Source organism: Protopterus annectens, chromosome 8.part0, assembly GCF_019279795.1.
Source record: "Protopterus annectens isolate FY-2018-M chromosome 8.part0, PAN1.0, whole genome shotgun sequence".
NCBI classification, from domain to species: domain Eukaryota; kingdom Metazoa; phylum Chordata; order Ceratodontiformes; family Protopteridae; genus Protopterus; species Protopterus annectens.
Genome location: NC_056741.1, coordinates 1,701,502,673 through 1,701,523,340, shown reverse-complemented (window position 1 = coordinate 1,701,523,340; position 20,668 = coordinate 1,701,502,673). Strand labels below are relative to the sequence as shown.

At 35.4% G+C, this 20,668-nt stretch overlaps 1 protein-coding gene across 2 annotated transcripts in view; it reads right to left on the bottom strand.

Moving 5' to 3' along the window:
- The window catches only part of LCAT (lecithin-cholesterol acyltransferase), an 853,467-nt gene that overhangs the window by 206,603 nt on the left and 626,196 nt on the right, over window positions 1-20,668 (bottom strand). The window lies entirely within an intron of this gene.

Genomic DNA, 20,668 nt, shown 5'->3' with positions numbered 1-20,668 from the left:
CCTTTCCAAGTGGAATCTTAAATGATATGGTCACACATTTACATGCAAAACTCTAAGGAAATCTTAGCTAAGGAACTTTGCTCAATAGACAGGAAATCACTTTGTGTGACTACCTGGTCTGACAATATTCCTTAACATCCTAATTACTATTCAATGTAAACTCTGCCGTCTGAAAATGAGAAGGCTTAAATCATGCAAAGTGCCTTGGTTAACTCCCCAAATAGCAAAGTTCAAGAAATCCACTGATCATGTTTGGATAGAATGAAAAATGGAGCACAACAATACTGATAAACAAAATCAAGAAAAAACCTTAGGAAAACACACATACTGCCACTAACAAAGCAAAGTCTGACTACTGTAGATGTACACAGGCAGTACTACTATGACAACCAAAGCTTTTTTGGAGTGATGTGAAATGGCTTTCAAAATCATGATATATTTATAACTCTTTAAAACAAAAACATTTTACCTTATAACATCATACAAGAAATTCAGCACAATATAATCATTACTGACAACCATGTAATATTACCTTTATTCACACACCCCCCCCAACACAACAGAAGTTATGGAGTGCCTGCGAAGTGAAGGATTTGATGTAGAAGGTCTAACACAGGTTACATCACAGTAGGATGGAGTGAGTCCCCATAGTAAGGAGAAGCAGGAAGATTTTCAGACATCTGAAGAAGAAATATGCACATGGGAAAGAAAGAGAGGTTTAATATGGTGTAATATTTATAGGTTCATAGGTTCATACTAGGCTATCTGCCCTAGGGCATTTATAAGCCTAGCCAGAGTGTGTTTGGCTTTCGACACCCATTTTAAATTAATTTTTCTATGCCCTTTTTCGAGGTTAGTATACTGTGCCTCTAACAGTGACACAGAAGTGATACCTGGGGTAAACCTATGATCTCCCATCCACTCATCAAGATTCCTCTTGAAGAGAGTCAATGAGGGACTCTGCCTAACCTGGACTGGGATTTTATTCCAGAGTGAAGGAAGCCTCTGGGTTGTGAATCTGTCCCTCCAGCATCTCCTATTTATTTCAGTGCTGAGGTTCAAGTCTCTCGAGCGCGTAGCTCGATGGGATTTGGATTTTCTGAGGTGCAGCATGTCCATTAATTCCGGGTTGGACATGGCTTTATACGTCAGGCACAGATCGCCTCTGAGCAGGTGGTATGCCACTGAGTAGAGCTGGAATTTCTTTAACCAGGCAGCATATGGCATCTGTTTGAGCCCTTTGATCCTCTTGGTGAGGTACTTTTGGGGTCTTTCCAGTTGCTGCAGGTGTCTGGTAAGGTACATCCCAAAAGGGGCATTGTACTCAATTATGGGCCTGATGAGGGATGAGTGAAGAGGCACGATGACCTCCCCTGATCTAGATGTGAATCCCTTCATGATTAGGTAGGCTATATAAAATGTTTTTCTAACCACTTTGGCCATGTGGTTGTCAAATGAGAGAGTGCTATCAACTTGGGTCCCCAGGTCCCTAATTACTTCTTCTGTACTTAATGGATTACCACCTATGTGGTAATTTGTGGGCACTTTGTTTTTGCCAAAGGTGATGACTATACACTTTTTGGCATTTAGCTTGAGGCCATGGCTCTGGCACCAGTTGTCTGTTTCTATGAGGCCCTTTTGGAGGATGCTTGTGTCAGCTGGAGAGTCGATTATAGCACCCAGTTTGCAGTCATCTGCGAACTTGGTCAGCCACAGTCCTTCCGTGTTGGCCTGTACCTCTGAGAAATATATACCGAACAAGAGAGGTCCCAGGACTGAGCCTTGTGGGACGCCACTTGTAAATGGTTTGGAGTCTGACATGGTTCCAGCAATTCTAACCATATGGGTTCTGTCCTTGAGCCAGTTTGCAACCCATCTAGTGACATAGGGGTTTATATTTAAGCTGGTGAGCTTATCTATAATGCCCGAGTGGGGTATCGTATCGAAGGCTTTTGCGAGGTCCAGGTAGGCTGTGTGGGCCACCTTTCCCTCGTCAGTGGCCTTGGTGACTGTTTCAAAGAAATCAACCAGGTTTAAAAGGCAGGATCTGCCCTTAACAAAGCTGAACTGGGTAGGATCCAGTGTCTGTAGGTCCCCAATATCTTTATTTATGAGGTCCATGATGATCCTTTCCATAGCTTTGCAGACCAAGCTAGTCAGGCTTATGGGGCGATAGTTTCCAGGATCCGTTGAGGCACCACCTTTGTGGAGAGGGACCACTGTTGCTGTACGCCACTCTTTTGGTACATATCCTGTAGTAAGGCTGAGATTGAACAGTAGTTTTATGTTTGTGTTTAGCTCTTCTTGGAGTTCATGTAGGACGCAGCTGGGGACGCCGTCTGGTCCCATTGATGCTGTTTTTTTTGCTTTGGAGAGGGTGGCTCTTACCTGAGCATCTGAGATGTCAGGGGGGGTAGCACTCTGCTGGGATAGATATTTGCCCTTTTGGTGGGGAGGGGGGGGGTTTGCGCTGAACCTGTCAGCTAGGATGTTGGCAATGTCTGTGGGTTTGGTGTATTTTTGTCATTTTGGACTAATTCTGAGCATATCTGGGAATTCCCACCCAGGTTCCTAACATAACTAAAGAAAGCCTTGTGATTATCCTTAGTGTCCTGTGCAATTTTTCTCTTGAAGCTGGCCTTAGATGATTTTATTAGTGCCCATAGTTTTTTGTTAATACTGATCAGAGATGCCTTCCCTTTTTGGGATTTTGCTCTATCATGTAGTAGCTTCCTCCTTCTATTGTATAGTTTGTTTATGGTTGGGGTCCACCAGACAGGACGTCTGCCTTTGGAGGATTGGGTCTTGGTTTTATTTGGGATTGCATGATCCATGCATTCCTGAAGGTGTTCATAGAATGCATTTATAAAGGATTCTGCTGTCTTATGCAAAGGAGAAAGCAAAGCTAAACAACACAAAAAGAGCAGCACCAAAGATATTTGAAGAGAAATATGGGCAAAATAATCCAGACATGGAAAACCTTACAATAGAAAAAATAGAAGACAAAGAGGAAAAGCAGAAGAGGAGATTAGTAATGAAGAAGGTAAAGGAATGGAAATTGAGGTTATGGAGTACCTGCAAAGTGAAGGATTCAGTGTAGAAAATCTAATTCAGAAGGCAGCACAAAAGGATAGAGCAATGGATATCCAAATTAAGGGAAAACCAGTGGAACAGGAAGCAACTGGTCTGGTGCCATATGAAGATATTTTGGAGCCTTCCACGGGAAACCAGTATATATGTTCACATGAAGTTGGACAGCAAGGGAAGGAACAGGAATCTGTGGAAACTCTGATGCAGTCAATGTTGAGGAGTGATAGGCCAGTGAGTTCCCATATGACAGAGCAACGGATGGCACATGATGAATTTGAAGTGTGCCACAGGAAGATGCTATAGAACTTTCTATAGAATGCCTGCAGGAAATGGAAAACAAAAAATGTGCCTTGAGTTTAGAAGAAAATGAGTTAAGAGAAGAGTTGCTTGATTCAATAGACATATACGTACTAAGATCAATGAAAGAAATAGACTGCAGAGGGTCAATGAAACTCAAAAAGTCAGAAGTTTGATAAAGCAAATGAACACAGTAATTAGTACGGTCCATAGAGAACCATGAGATATAACAGAGGTAAACAGGATATATGACTGTGCAGCTAAATTAATAACTGATAAAGTTCTACCACAAGAACACAGGATAGTGAGGGAAAGGAAGGGGAGAAACCGAACACCATCATGAAAATATCAAATAGAGAAAACTATAAAGCAATTAAGACAAGAAGTGTCACTGTTAGAGGAATATAGAACAGGGAACAAATCAACAAAATGCAAAGAAAGAGACATGATAAAAGCAATGTGCAGTATTAGAACAGATCAGGATCTATCGTGCACTATCGCAAAAAAAACTAAAAATCACAGCACAGGTGGAAAAACCTAGAAGAAACATAGAAAAATATAAAGGAAAAGTACAAAATAAGCAATTTATTGATGACCCAAAAAGGTTTTATAGAGAATTGGGAAACAAGTTAAAAGGAATTGAAAGACTGCCAAAAAAAGAAAAAATAAATACATCTTGGAGAAGTAACTATGAAGATCCTGTGGAACATAACAAAGATGCTAAATGAAAAAACAGCCCGTAGGTAAAACCTCTAATGTAAATAAGCAAAAACGAATCCTCTGCTCGAACAGGACCAAGAGTAATACCACAACTCGCTTCTTGTAGATTAAAAACTGATGTTTTATTCACACAAAATCCAAACACGAACTCATGGTAACAAGACAAACTCCTGGTTAAGCGCTTTCATCTGAGAGACTCAGATTTCTTCATAACCAACAGTGAACATTTTGACTTCATTTTATATGTGCAAATTGGCGCCAAAAACTTTATGTGAGGAAAAACATTCTTAAAGGTACATGACTTAGATACTATAAATACAGAACTAAAACCTTGTTTATAATGAAATGCTGACAATCATAACTACAATTGATTAATACTCAAGGAAAAAAGCAATAAAATGTCATTGTACATAAATGTAAAATAAATAAATTTATAAGAATTATTATATAAAATACAATAATTAATATTGTGAGTATATCTTAAAATATTTTAAAAGTCCCATGTGGACAATGGATATATTTGAATAAGTAAATATATAGTAGAAAAATAATGGGAACATGGTACATAAATAGACACAAATATAAACACTGAATATAACACATAAATATAAGAAATGATATTGTTGGAAAAACAATGAAGCCTGTCTACAACTTAAGCCCTATCCAAACTTAAAAAAGGCTTAATACTGATAAATTCATTTAAGCCGGGTTCAGTGGTGGCATCACAATATATCTGCCACTCACTTTCTTTGTATGCCAACCATGTTTTCCAGTTGCCACCAAAGGATGCTTTTTCTACCTGGTCTATAATCATGAATCTGAAAGTGTGGTCATCTCCCTTCTCCATAATGTGCTTACTCAGAGCATTTTTTGTATCTTTCTTTTTTATTTTGTATAGGTGTTCGTATATTCTAGTCTTGAATTTTCTCTCTGTCTTCCCTATGTAATAGGCAGGACAGAGAGAGCAGTGAGCAAGATACACGACCCTCTCACTGTTACAATTGCCCGCTAAGCTCCTACACCTAGTTCTCATCAAATTTTCTAAAATGACCACATTTTTATCATTAATACTTTTGCATTGTTTACAAGCCCCACATTTTTTCGTGGCCTCTTTTTTCCTTTGTATTCCTCTTGACACATTAACTTCCAATAGTTTTTTCAAATTCAGTGCAGATTTATAAATGCAAATGGGGTTCTTGTCAAGATTTTTCAAGTTGGTGTAAGGTATATTCAACAGTTCCCAGTGCCTTTTTACAATTTCTTTAACCAAGTTGGAAAAAGGACTAAACAAAATAATACAAACTGTCCTACTTATTTGGGAACTTTTCGTTTTATTTTCAACTAGAACCTGACCTAACAATGGTTTATATTTTAAACCCCAATTTTCTTTAACATAGTTAGTCACATTTTCTACCATTCTCCTTGGATATTTTCTGTCCAAAAACATCCTTGAGATATTTTGTATTTCTCTTTCCATACTATCCTTAGTAGAACTCATCCTAACTGCACAAATGCACTGACCTTTAATCACATTTTTGAACACATATTGCGGATGACAGCTACTGAATTCTATGTAATCATTTGAAAAGGTGGACTTTCTGTATATTTGTGAAGAAAACCCCTCTGGGGTAGTACTAATATAAGTATCTAAATATGATATACCCACTTTGTCTACCTTATGTGTAAACTTCAAGAAATCAGTGCTAGAATTTATGTATTCCATAAAAAACCTAATGTTTTCTGAAGGCCCCTTCCAGATAATGAACAAATCGTCCAAATATCTGGAATAAAGTGAAATGTGTTTGTAAAACTGACAAGGGAACAGAAATCTGTTTTCCCATTCAAGCATGACCAAGTTCGCAAATATGGGGGCACAAGATGCCCCCATAGCCACACCCCTGGTCTGCCTGAAATGTTCTCCTTCATGGGAAATGTAATTGTGGTCAAGAATAAGACCCATCATGTCCAATAACAGGCTAATTTTATCTCAACTTAACTCTGAATATTTTTTCAGACTGTATTCAAAAAATTCCAACCCTATAGAAACCGGAATACATGAAAACAAATCTTTCACGTTTACAGTTAGGAATGTGAGGTTATCGGACCAAACATCTGGTGTAATTTTACTCAAAAATTCCCAAGAATCTTTTATCATGTGAGGAACTTTATTATATATATGCTTAGTCCATTGGTCAATAAAGACTCCCATGTTAAAGGTCTTCGAATATGAACCTGAAATAATGGGTCTAAAGGGTGGGGTCTGTATACATTTGTGTATCTTGGGAATTCCAAAGATTCTAGCGGGCCTTGGAAACTCATTCCTCAAGAAATTATAATGCTGTTCAGATATACGATTGTCCAACAAATATTCTTCTAATATTAAGTCAATTCTATGGTGTCCAATATTTATCTGGTTTATAGACACTTCTTCATAGTTTTCTGAGTTGAACAAGATATCCTGGATTTCCTTGTTGTAACTTTCTGAATCGAAAATGACAATACCCCCTCCTTTGTCTGGTTTCATTAGTCTAATATGTTTATTGTTGACCACATTTTTTAAACATTCTCTCTCCCCAATAGTCAAATTATCTTCAAAGGGGCACTAGACTTGTTTTTAGAGATGATACTTTTATTTAATCTGTAAATATCTCTACACACCATTTTTTCAAATGTTCCTACTTGGGGATGAATATTAGGTATGTACGTACTCTTTTTCTTAAGTCTTTCTTCCTTATGTATAGTTCCTAGGTCAGAGTCACTTTTAAATTGTATAGCCAAATTGATTCTCCTGCAAAATAACTTAATTTCCTTAATTGTGTCCACTAACTTAAAATTGGCAGATGGAATAAACTTCATTCCTTTGCTGAATAAATTAAAAAAGTCATTTGTAATAAAAAAGTTGGTATAATTATATACTTTGAAACCTGCAAAGGAAAGGACTGACGGACCCTTATTTTTTTTACAATCCATATTCATAAGAAATTGCCCTTTCGGACTGTTGTTCGTCCCTTGAACTAACACATCTCTTTCCATATAATCCACAGAATCCTGCATAGGTGAGTCTTTATTTGAAAGTGGAGAGTAACAACCTAAAATTTCCTCTTTGCTAAAAAAACCTTCCTTTTGCACCTTTACTATCTCCTCTGATATTGTTTGGGTGCAGGGTGATGTCTCCCCCCCTGAAAATTTGTATTGTCTCCAAACGTCTCCATTCTATTATATATATTTATATTTGAAATTTCATATCCTTGATTAAATTTTCTACCTTCAGATATACGTGGCCAAGTGTATACTTTATGTTCCCTATATAGGCACATGTCCCTATCAAGTTTCTTTAACTTCCTACTATACACAGATTTGGCTTTGCTTTCAGCATGAAAAAACTGCTTTTGATATAATTCATGCCATTCATCAAATCTGTTGTTGTTAACTATCTCATCATTCAAAGTTTCCACTTCATTAAGTAATAATGAAATTTTCCCATCATTGTACTTAATCAATTTCTTAATGTAGCAAAAACCAAACTCATCAAACATTTCATTAAAGTCTCCCTTCACTTCTTCTTCATACTTCAAACCAAGGGGTAATTTAAAAAATCTAATCCCCTTTGGAACAATGCCTAAAGATAGGCATTTCCCCAAATAAGCATTGTCAATTTTTGCACATTTCAGTAAAATGAGTTTTTTACCTAAAGCAGTAATCTTCTCTTTTATATGTTCAGAAGTGTGTGTTTTCCTTTCCTTATTTATATTAATATTACCCCCTTTTGAAAAATAATCACATTCGTCATTCAAAAAGTCATTTAAACAATCGTTTCCACCATTAATTGTACATTGCATTTTAACATATTTGCAATTATTATTACAATTAGAACTCATCTCACAGTCTCTTAAATCTGTACCTTGTTTCGTTTTTAGTCCGTTAGACGTAGTGGCAGCATATGATTTAATTGACTTATTTCCTTTTGGTTTTGCTCCCAGTTTGTAAAATTCATCTCGCTGCAATAGGCTTAAGTCAAAAGTGAAATCACCTGCTGGTGATAGATTAATGTCAACCTCCTTGTTCTCTAAGTCTAGTTTTGCAATAGGCGTTGTTGTAGGATAGCGTAGACCTTGTCCGTTAGGAATTTCCTCCTCGCTGGCACAGATATCCAACGTATTGTCTCTCGGTGAAGACTGTAATTCAGTCCCAGATTTGTTTTTTAGAATATCGGTGATTCCGCCAGCCTGGATATTTTCAGTAAGCTTCCCCACTAGTTCGAGGAGCCTACTGACGTCACTCTGCAGAGACGTCACTTCCGCCCGAAGCTCCGTGTACTCAGTCCTGCTCAATGAAGCAGATGGGGATCCTGTCTCTGCCATTCTATTGACAAAGTAAAAGCAAAAACAGCCCGTAGGTAAAACCTCTAATGTAAATAAGCAAAAACGAATCCTCTGCTCGAACAGGACCAAGAGTAATACCACAACTCGCTTCTTGTAGATTAAAAACTGATGTTTTATTCACACAAAATCCAAACACGAACTCATGGTAACAAGACAAACTCCTGGTTAAGCGCTTTCATCTGAGAGACTCAGATTTCTTCAGAACCAACAGTGAACATTTTGACTTCATTTTATATGTGCAAATTGGCGCCAAAAACTTTATGTGAGGAAAAACATTCTTAAAGGTACATGACTTAGATACTATAAATACAGAACTAAAACCTTGTTTATAATGAAATGCTGACAATCATAACTACAATTGATTAATACTCAAGGAAAAAGCAATAAAATGTCATTGTACATAAATGTAAAATAAATAAATTTATAAGAATTATTATATAAAATACAATAATTAATATTGTGAGTATATCTTAAAATATTTTAAAAGTCCCATGTGGACGATGGATATATTTGAATAAGTAAATATATAGTAGAAAAATAATGGGAACATGGTACATAAATAGACACAAATATAAACACTGAATATAACACATAAATATAAGAAATGATATTGTTGGAAAAACAATGAAGCCTGTCTACAACTTAAGCCCTATCCAAACTTAAAAAAGGCTTAATACTGATAAATTCATTTAAGCCGGGTTCAGTGGTGGCATCACAATATATCTGCCACTCACTTTCTTTGTATGCCAACCATGTTTTCCAGTTGCCACCAAAGGATGCTTTTTCTACCTGGTCTATAATCATGAATCTGAAAGTGTGGTCATCTCCCTTCTCCATAATGTGCTTACTCAGAGCATTTTTTGTATCTTTCTTTTTTATTTTGTATAGGTGTTCGTATATTCTAGTCTTGAATTTTCTCTCTGTCTTCCCTATGTAATAGGCAGGACAGAGAGAGCAGTGAGCAAGATACACAACCCTCTCACTGTTACAATTGCCCGCTAAGCTCCTACACCTAGTTCTCATCAAATTTTCTAAAATGACCACACTTTTATCATTAATACTTTTGCATTGTTTACAAGCCTCACATTTTTTCGTGGCCTCTTTTTTCCTTTGTATTCCTCTTGACACATTAACTTCCAATAGTTTTTTCAAATTCAGTGCAGTTTTATAAACGCAAATGGGGTTCTTGTCAAGATTTTTCAAGTTGGTGTCAGGTATATTCAACAGTTCCCAGTGCCTTTTTACAATTTCTTTAACCAAGTTGGAAAAAGGACTAAACAAAATAATACAAACTGTCCTACTTATTTGGGAACTTTTCATTTGGTTTTTGCTACATTAAGAAATTGATTAAGTACAATGATGGGAAAATTTCATTATTACTTAATGAAGTGGAAACTTTGAATGATGAGATAGTTAACAACAACAGATTTGATGAATGGCATGAATTATATCAAAAGCAGTTTTTTCATGCTGAAAGCAAAGCCAAATCTGTGTATAGTAGGAAGTTAAAGAAACTTGATAGGGACATGTGCCTATATAGGGAACATAAAGTATACACTTGGCCACGTATATCTGAAGGTAGAAAATTTAATCAAGGATATGAAATTTCAAATATAAATATATATAATAGAATGGAGAAGTTTGGAGACAATACAAATTTTCAGGGGGGGAGACATCACCCTGCACCCAAACAATATCAGAGGAGATAGTAAAGGTGCAAAAGGAAGGTTTTTTTAGCAAAGATGAAATTTTAGGTTGTTACTCTCCACTTTCAAATAAAGACTCATTTATGCAGGATTCTGTGGATTATATGGAAAGAGATGTGTTAGTTCAAGGGACGAACAACAGTCCGAAAGGGCAATTTCTTATGAATATGGATTGTACAAAAAATAAGGGTCCGTCAGTCCTTTCCTTTGCAGGTTTCAAAGTATATAATTATACCAACTTTTTTATTACAAATGACTTTTTTAATTTATTCAGCAAAGGAATGAAGTTTATTCCATCTGCCAATTTTAAGTTAGCGGACACAATTAAAGAAATTAAGTTATTTTGCAGGAGAATCAATTTGGCTATACAATTTAAAAGTGACTCTGACCTAGGAACTATACATAAGGAAGAAAGACTTAAGAAAAAGAGTATGTACATACCTAATATTCATCCCCAAGTAGGAACATTTGAAAAAATGGTGTGTAGAGATATTTACAGATTAAATAAAAGTATCATCTCTAAAAACAAGTCTAGTGCCCCCTTTGAAGATAATTTGACTATTGGGGAGAGAGAATGTTTAAAAAATGTGGTCAACAATAAACATATTAGACTAATGAAACCAGACAAAGGAGGGGGTATTGTCATTTTCGATTCAGAAAGTTACAACAAGGAAATCCAGGATATCTTGTTCAACTCAGAAAACTATGAAGAAGTGTCTATAAACCAGATAAATATTGGACACCATAGAATTGACTTAATATTAGAAGAATATTTGTTGGACAATCGTATATCTGAACAGCATTATAATTTCTTGAGGAATGAGTTTCCAAGGCCCGCTAGAATCTTTGGAATTCCCAAGATACACAAATGTATACAGACCCCACCCTTTAGACCCATTATTTCAGGTTCATATTCGAAGACCTTTAACATGGGAGTCTTTATTGACCAATGGACTAAGCATATATATAATAAAGTTCCTCACATGATAAAAGATTCTTGGGAATTTTTGAGTAAAATTACACCAGATGTTTGGTCCGATAACCTCACATTCCTAACTATAGACGTGAAAGATTTGTTTTCATGTATTCCGGTTTCTACAGGGTTGGAATTTTTTGAATACAGTCTGAAAAAATATTCAGAGTTAAGTTGGGATAAAATTAGCCTGTTATTGGACATGATGGGTCTTATTCTTGACCACAATTACATTTCCCATGAAGGAGAACATTTCAGGCAGACCAGGGGTGTGGCTATGGGGGCATCTTGTGCCCCCATATTTCTTAACTTGGTCATGCTTGAATGGGAAAACAGATTTCTGTTCCCTTGTCAGTTTTACAAACACATTTCACTTTATTCCAGATATTTGGACGATTTGTTCATTATCTGGAAGGGGCCTTCAGAAGACATTAGTTTTTTTATGGAATACATAAATTCTAGCACTGATTTCTTGAAGTTTACACATAAGGTAGACAAAGTGGGTATATCATATTTAGATACTTATATTAGTACTACCCCAGAGGGGTTTTCTTCAGAAATATACAGAAAGTCCACCTTTTCAAATGATTACATAGAATTCAGTAGCTGTCATCCGCAATATGTGTTCAAAAATGTGATTAAAGGTCAGTGCATTCGTGCAGTTAGGATGAGTTCTACTAAGGATAGTATGGAAAGAGAAATACAAAATATCTCAAGGATGTTTTTGGACAGAAAATATCCAAAGAGAATGGTAGAAAATGTGGCTAACTATGTTAAAGAAAATTGGGGTATAAAATATAAACCATTGTTAGGTCAGGTTCTAGTAGAAAATAAAACGAAAAGTTCCCAAATAAGTAGGACAGTTTGTATTATTTTGTTTAGTCCTTTTTCCAACTTGGTTAAAGAAATTGTAAAAAGGCACTGGGAACTGTTGAATATACCTGACACCAACTTGAAAAATCTTGACAAGAACCCCATTTGCGTTTATAAAACTGCACTGAATTTGAAAAAACTATTGGAAGTTAATGTGTCAAGAGGAATACAAAGGAAAAAAGAGGCCACGAAAAAATGTGGGGCTTGTAAACAATGCAAAAGTATTAATGATAAAAGTGTGGTCATTTTAGAAAATTTGATGAGAACTAGGTGTAGGAGCTTAGCGGGCAATTGTAACAGTGAGAGGGTCGTGTATCTTGCTCACTGCTCTCTCTGTCCTGCCTATTACATAGGGAAGACAGAGAGAAAATTCAAGACTAGAATATACGAACACCTATACAAAATAAAAAAGAAAGATACAAAAAATGCTCTGAGTAAGCACATTATGGAGAAGGGAGATGACCACACTTTCAGATTCATGATTATAGACCAGGTAGAAAAAGCATCCTTTGGTGGCAACTGGAAAACATGGTTGGCATACAAAGAAAGTGAGTGGCAGATATATTGTGATGCCACCACTGAACCCGGCTTAAATGAATTTATCAGTATTAAGCCTTTTTTAAGTTTGGATAGGGCTTAAGTTGTAGACAGGCTTCATTGTTTTTCCAACAATATCATTTCTTATATTTATGTGTTATATTCAGTGTTTATATTTGTGTCTATTTATGTACCATGTTCCCATTATTTTTCTACTATATATTTACTTATTCAAATATATCCATCGTCCACATGGGACTTTTAAAATATTTTAAGATATACTCACAATATTAATTATTGTATTTTATATAATAATTCTTATAAATTTATTTATTTTACATTTATGTACAATGACATTTTATTGCTTTTTTCCTTGAGTATTAATCAATTGTAGTTATGATTGTCAGCATTTCATTATAAACAAGGTTTTAGTTCTGTATTTATAGTATCTAAGTCATGTACCTTTAAGAATGTTTTTCCTCACATAAAGTTTTTGGCGCCAATTTGCACATATAAAATGAAGTCAAAATGTTCACTGTTGGTTCTGAAGAAATCTGAGTCTCTCAGATGAAAGCGCTTAACCAGGAGTTTGTCTTGTTACCATGAGTTCGTGTTTGGATTTTGTGTGAATAAAACATCAGTTTTTAATCTACAAGAAGCGAGTTGTGGTATTACTCTTGGTCCTGTTCGAGCAGAGGATTCGTTTTTGCTTATTTACATTAGAGGTTTTACCTACGGGCTGTTTTTGCTTTTACTTTGTCAATAGAATGGCAGAGACAGGATCCCCATCTGCTTCATTGAGCAGGACTGAGTACACGGAGCTTGGCGGAAGTGACGTCTCTGCAGAGTGACGTCAGTAGGCTCCTCGAACTAGTGGGGAAGCTTACTGAAAATATCCAGGCTGGCGGAATCACCGATATTCTAAAAAACAAATCTGGGACTGAATTACAGTCTTCACCGAGAGACAATACGTTGGATATCTGTGCCAGCGAGGAGGAAATTCCTAACGGACAAGGTCTACGCTATCCTACAACAACGCCTATTGCAAAACTAGACTTAGAGAACAAGGAGGTTGACATTAATCTATCACCAGCAGGTGATTTCACTTTTGACTTAAGCCTATTGCAGCGAGATGAATTTTACAAACTGGGAGCAAAACCAAAAGGAAATAAGTCAATTAAATCATATGCTGCCACTACGTCTAACGGACTAAAAACGAAACAAGGTACAGATTTAAGAGACTGTGAGATGAGTTCTAATTGTAATAATAATTGCAAATATGTTAAAAAGCAATGTACAATTAATGGTGGAAACGATTGTTTAAATGACTTTTTGAATGACGAATGTGATTATTTTTCAGAAGGGGGTAATATTAATATAAATAAGGAAAGGAAAACACACCCTTCTGAACATATAAAAGAGAAGATTACTGCTTTAGGTAAAAAACTCATTTTACTGAAATGTGCAAAAATTGACAATGCTTATTTGGGGAAATGCCTATCTTTAGGCATTGTTCCAAAGGGGATTAGATTTTTTAAATTACCCCTTGGTTTGAAGTATGAAGAAGAAGTGAAGGGAGACTTTAATGAAATGTTTGATGAGTTTGGTTTTTGCTACATTAAGAAATTGATTAAGTACAATGATGGGAAAATTTCATTATTACTTAATGAAGTGGAAACTTTGAATGATGAGATAGTTAACAACAACAGATTTGATGAATGGCATGAATTATATCAAAAGCAGTTTTTTCATGCTGAAAGCAAAGCCAAATCTGTGTATAGTAGGAAGTTAAAGAAACTTGATAGGGACATGTGCCTTTATAGGGAACATAAAGTATACACTTGGCCACGTATATCTGAAGGTAGAAAATTTAATCAAGGATATGAAATTTCAAATATAAATATATATAATAGAATGGAGAAGTTTGGAGACAATACAAATTTTCAGGGGGGGAGACATCACCCTGCACCCAAACAATATCAGAGGAGATAGTAAAGGTGCAAAAGGAAGGTTTTTTTAGCAAAGATGAAATTTTAGGTTGTTACTCTCCACTTTCAAATAAAGACTCACCTATGCAGGATTCTGTGGATTATATGGAAAGAGATGTGTTAGTTCAAGGGACGAACAACAGTCCGAAAGGGCAATTTCTTATGAATATGGATTGTACAAAAAATAAGGGTCCGTCAGTCCTTTCCTTTGCAGGTTTCAAAGTATATAATTATACCAACTTTTTTATTACAAATGACTTTTTTAATTTATTCAGCAAAGGAATGAAGTTTATTCCATCTGCCAATTTTAAGTTAGTGGACACAATTAAGGAAATTAAGTTATTTTGCAGGAGAATCAATTTGGCTATACAATTTAAAAGTGACTCTGACCTAGGAACTATTCATAAGGAAGAAAGACTTAAGAAAAAGAGTACGTACATACCTAATATTCATCCCCAAGTAGGAACATTTGAAAAAATGGTGTGTAGAGATATTTACAGATTAAATAAAAGTATCATCTCTAAAAACAAGTCTAGTGCCCCTTTGAAGATAATTTGACTATTGGGGAGAGAGAATGTTTAAAAAATGTGGTCAACAATAAACATATTAGACTAATGAAACCAGACAAAGGAGGGGGTATTGTCATTTTCAATTCAGAAAGTTACAACAAGGAAATCCAGGATATCTTGTTCAACTCAGAAAACTATGAAGAAGTGTCTATAAACCAGATAAATATTGGACACCATAGAATTGACTTAATATTAGAAGAATATTTGTTGGACAATCGTATATCTGAACAGCATTATAATTTCTTGAGGAATGAGTTTCCAAGGCCCGCTAGAATCTTTGGAATTCCCAAGATACACAAATGTATACAGACCCCACCCTTTAGACCCATTATTTCAGGTTCATATTCGAAGACCTTTAACATGGGAGTCTTTATTGACCAATGGACTAAGCATATATATAATAAAGTTCCTCACATGATAAAAGATTCTTGGGAATTTTTGAGTAAAATTACACCAGATGTTTGGTCCGATAACCTCACATTCCTAACTATAGACGTGAAAGATTTGTTTTCATGTATTCCGGTTTCTACAGGGTTGGAATTTTTTGAATACAGTCTGAAAAAATATTCAGAGTTAAGTTGGGATAAAATTAGCCTGTTATTGGACATGATGGGTCTTATTCTTGACCACAATTACATTTCCCATGAAGGAGAACATTTCAGGCAGACCAGGGGTGTGGCTATGGGGGCATCTTGTGCCCCCATATTTGCGAACTTGGTCATGCTTGAATGGGAAAACAGATTTCTGTTCCCTTGTCAGTTTTACAAACACATTTCACTTTATTCCAGATATTTGGACGATTTGTTCATTATCTGGAAGGGGCCTTCAGAAGACATTAGGTTTTTTATGGAATACATAAATTCTAGCACTGATTTCTTGAAGTTTACACATAAGGTAGACAAAGTGGGTATATCATATTTAGATACTTATATTAGTACTACCCCAGAGGGGTTTTCTTCACAAATATACAGAAAGTCCACCTTTTCAAATGATTACATAGAATTCAGTAGCTGTCATCCCATAATATGTGTTCAAAAATGTGATTAAAGGTCAGTGCATTCGTGCAGTTAGGATGAGTTCTACTAAGGATAGTATGGAAAGAGAAATACAAAATATCTCAAGGATGTTTTTGGACAGAAAATATCCAAAGAGAATGGTAGAAAATGTGGCTAACTATGTTAAAGAAAATTGGGGTATAAAATATAAACCATTGTTAGGTCAGGTTCTAGTAGAAAATAAAACAAAAAGTTCCCAAATAAGTAGGACAGTTTGTATTATTTTGTTTAGTCCTTTTTCCAACTTGGTTAAAGAAATTGTAAAAAGGCACTGGGAACTGTTGAATATACCTGACACCAACTTGAAAAATCTTGACAAGAACCCCATTTGCGTTTATAAAACTGCACTGAATTTGAAAAAAACTATTGGAAGTTAATGTGTCAAGAGGAATACAAAGGAAAAAAGAGGCCACGAAAAAATGTGGGGCTTGTAAACAATGCAAAAGTATTAATGATAAAAGTGTGGTCATTTTAGAAAATTTGATGAGAACTAGGTGTAGGAGCTTAGCGGGCAATTGTAACAGTGAGAGGGTCGTGTATATTGTTTGCTTCTCTGTCTCCCGCCTATTACATACAGAGGAGAGAAGAAGAGAAAAATTCAGACTAGAATATATACACAAACAAAAAAAAAAAAAAAAAAGATACAAAAAAAATGCTGTAAGTTAAAGATGATGAGAGGAGATGATTTCACATTCACAGATTCAAGGATAATAGAGAAAAAAAAAAAAATCCGCTTTGGGGGGAAAACAAAACATGGTTGGGCAGAAAGAAAGAGTGTGAGCGATAGATATATTGTGATGCCACACTGAACGCGCCGCTTAATTTAATTTAATTAAGCCTTTTTTTTTTTGATAGGGCTTTTGTGTTGTAGACAGGCTTCATTTTTTTTCCAATATCATTTCTTATATTTATGTGTTATATTCAGTGTTTATATTTGTGTCTATTTATGTACCATGTTCCCATTATTTTTCTACTATATATTTACTTATTCAAATATATCCATCCATCCATCCATATATCCATGGGACTTTTAAAATATTTTAAGATATACTCACAATATTAATTATTGTATTTTATATAATAATTCTTATACATTTATTTATTTTACATTTATGTACAATGACATTTTATTGCTTTTTTCCTTGAGTGTTTATCAATTGTAGTTATGATTGTCAGCATTTCATTATAAACAAGGTTTTAGTTCTGTATTTATAGTATCTAAGTCATGTACCTTTAAGAATGTTTTTCCTCACATAAAGTTTTTGGCGCCAATTTGCACATATAAAATGAAGTCAAAATGTTCACTGTTGGTTCTGAAGAAATCTGAGTCTCTCAGATGAAAGCGCTTAACCAGGAGTTTGTCTTGTTACCATGAGTTCGTGTTTGGATTTTGTGTGAATAAAACATCAGTTTTTAATCTACAAGAAGCGAGTTGTGGTATTACTCTTGGTCCTGTTCGAGCAGAGGATTCGTTTTTGCTTATTTACATTAAAGATGCTAAATGGATAGAAGAAGTGAAAGAAAGAATAAGAAGTTTAAAGGTACAGGATATGAAAAGGGATAAAGTTACGACCAGAGAGATACAAACAAAATTAAGAAAAGCCTCTAATTGGAAAACCCCAGGCCCAGATGCAGTACCTAACTTTTGGCTAAAAGTATTAACATCTTTGCACAAAAATTTAGCCACAAGTAAAAACTACGTATATGCACACCCTGAACAGACACCAACCAGGCTAACAACAGGAAAAACAATGCCCCTACTTAAGAGTGAACTGACTACAAAAAAGCATTTGATAGTATCCCACATTCATAGATAAAAGAGTGCTTAAAATGTATAAGATACACCATACACTGATCTTCTACATTACAGTGACCATGAAACAGTGGCAGACCACCTTGCAATTAAGCCATGATAAAGGACAAATTATTTCCCAGGGATAAAAATTCAAAGGGGGTATTCCAGAGCGACTCTGTCACTGCTGCTATTCTGCCTGGCCCTTATCCCATTAAACTGTCTACTTAACAGCTTAGACCATGGCTATAATTTGGCTCCATTGTAGAGACTTCTCATCTTTTCTTTGTTGATGATATAAAACTGTATAGCTCATCAGATGAGGAATTAAAAGCACAACTGCAAGTTATCAAAACTTTTTCAGATAATATAAGAATGTATTTGGTCTTGATAAATGTGCAAAAGCAACCTTTAAAGCAGGAAAACTGCAGCACCAAGAAAATATCAGTTTGAGACAAGAATGCGATATAAAAGAACTTGAGCAAGAGGGAGTATATACATATTTGGGAATTGATGTAGGATCAACAATAAAACATGAACAAATGTGAGTAAACCTTAGTAAGGAATACTTTATAAGACATAAATTAATCCTGAAAACAGCATTCACAGCTAGGAGCAAAATCCAACCTATAAACCAATTTGCTCTTCCTGTCTTAACTTACAGTTTTGGAGTGATTGACTGTCCCCAAAATGTGTTGGATAGATTAGATAGGAAAACAAGACAGATGCTTTATGCTTACCAAATAATTTATAAAAATCAGTGCATATCAAGATTATATATTCCCCGTTCCGAAGGAGGTTGGGACTCCCTGAAATTGATTACATGTCAATATCTGTAATTGTGAAACTCCACACATATCTGCTGACCTCACAAGACCCAAACATAGTGAAAGTTTTAAAACATGAGGAGAATAAATCTAAGATGACTTCTCTGCTTAATCTTGCAGAAGCATATCAGCATCAAGCAGGAATGGAAATCAAACCAGAAGTAAATAGAAATCAGGCAGCAACTGAATGTGCCAAGAAACAAAAGAAAGAACATACAGTGAAGAACCAGATGAGAAGGCAAGAAATGTGGAAAATGCATAAATATAGTTGCAAGTATAGAAAACTTCTGGAAGAACCTCATGTTGATCAGGAACGAGCGTAGTAATGGTTAAGGACAGGCAAATTCAAACCAAGAAATGAAAGGTTAATATTGGCAGCCCAAGATAGTGGGCTGCATACACATTGATAAAGTTTGTAAAGTCCATTGAACATGTGGGAGAAACAGACACATGGAAGTTTTGTAAAACTGAATTGGAAACAGTCACACACCTCGTTACTGGTTGTGACATACTAATGGCAGATGGACAGTATACTGAAAGGCATAATAATGTGGCAAGACTGTTGCACTGAGGATTGTGCAAACATTATGGTACTGAAGTGGCTGAAAAACACTGGAAACATGAGCCACAAAGCATCATAGAAAATGATGAAGTCTACATCACATGGGATTATCCATTACCAACAGTTCAAAAGACAGATGCTAGAAAATCGGATATAGTGGTCCATAAAAAAAAGACAGAAGTAGCATTGATCATTGAAATCACCAAATCACCACACCCAGTGACTACAAGTGTCTTGCGTACAGAAAGACAGAAAGTCATAAAATATCAGGATTTGCAGGCAGAAATGAGAGCAATGTGGAACAAAGATACCCAGACAGTCTCAATATTAGAAGGAGCAATTGGTCTTATAAAAAAAGAATCTATAATCATATTTAGACATGTTACCAATACATGTAACTCCATACAAATTGCAGAAGGAGTCATTCATGGGCACATTGCAGGTGCTGCAAAGAGCACTTCTACCTGACATCAAAGATTGAAACAATACTAATTTCATGAACTTTTATTGTTCTTTGACTTAGGAATGGGGTCTATTCCCATTATGATATTAGAAACCCAAAAGATTTGGAGAAAGTATAAGACACAACACTTGTTTTCTACCTCAAAGTAATAACAAAAAATCAAGTAAATGCTCTAAATAATCTCATATAGTATCCGCTAACTGCTACACAATATAGCATCACATTCTCAAACTTGGCAGGAAATTCTTAGCTGGCCCAGTAAGTCACATTTACAGCCAAACATCCACTACCAAAATATTACCCATTCTATTCAAACAGTGTCATTATAGTCCTACCCCCAAAGTAACCAGTCCAAGAACAGATAAAAACTACCACCCCACAGGCAATTTGGACCTTCCAGCAAAAAATACAAGAAAGGGTGATATGTGACCAAATTATTCAGTTTATAACCCAGTATGACAATCTTTCATATAAGGAGTATGGCTTTAGACCTAAGTACAGCACTAGAACTGCTGCATTCAGCCTTCTTAATCATGTTTACACCTGCCTAACCCATTCAGTTCCAAGACATGAGCATCATAGCCTCTCCCCAGATTATACCTACTAACACACCCATAATTATGACCCTACCTTTAACAGCCTCACGTCAAACATTTTCACATTTGTAAAACCAAAAAAGGCAGCACGATGTCACTGTAGGAACTTATTTATTCGAAAGAATTTAAAAACGAGTAAAAGGAATACAATAAAACATGTTTTAGTTCTGAATACATATTTATTAATATTAATTTTAATATTTATATATCGTTATAATACCATTATAGTTATATGTAT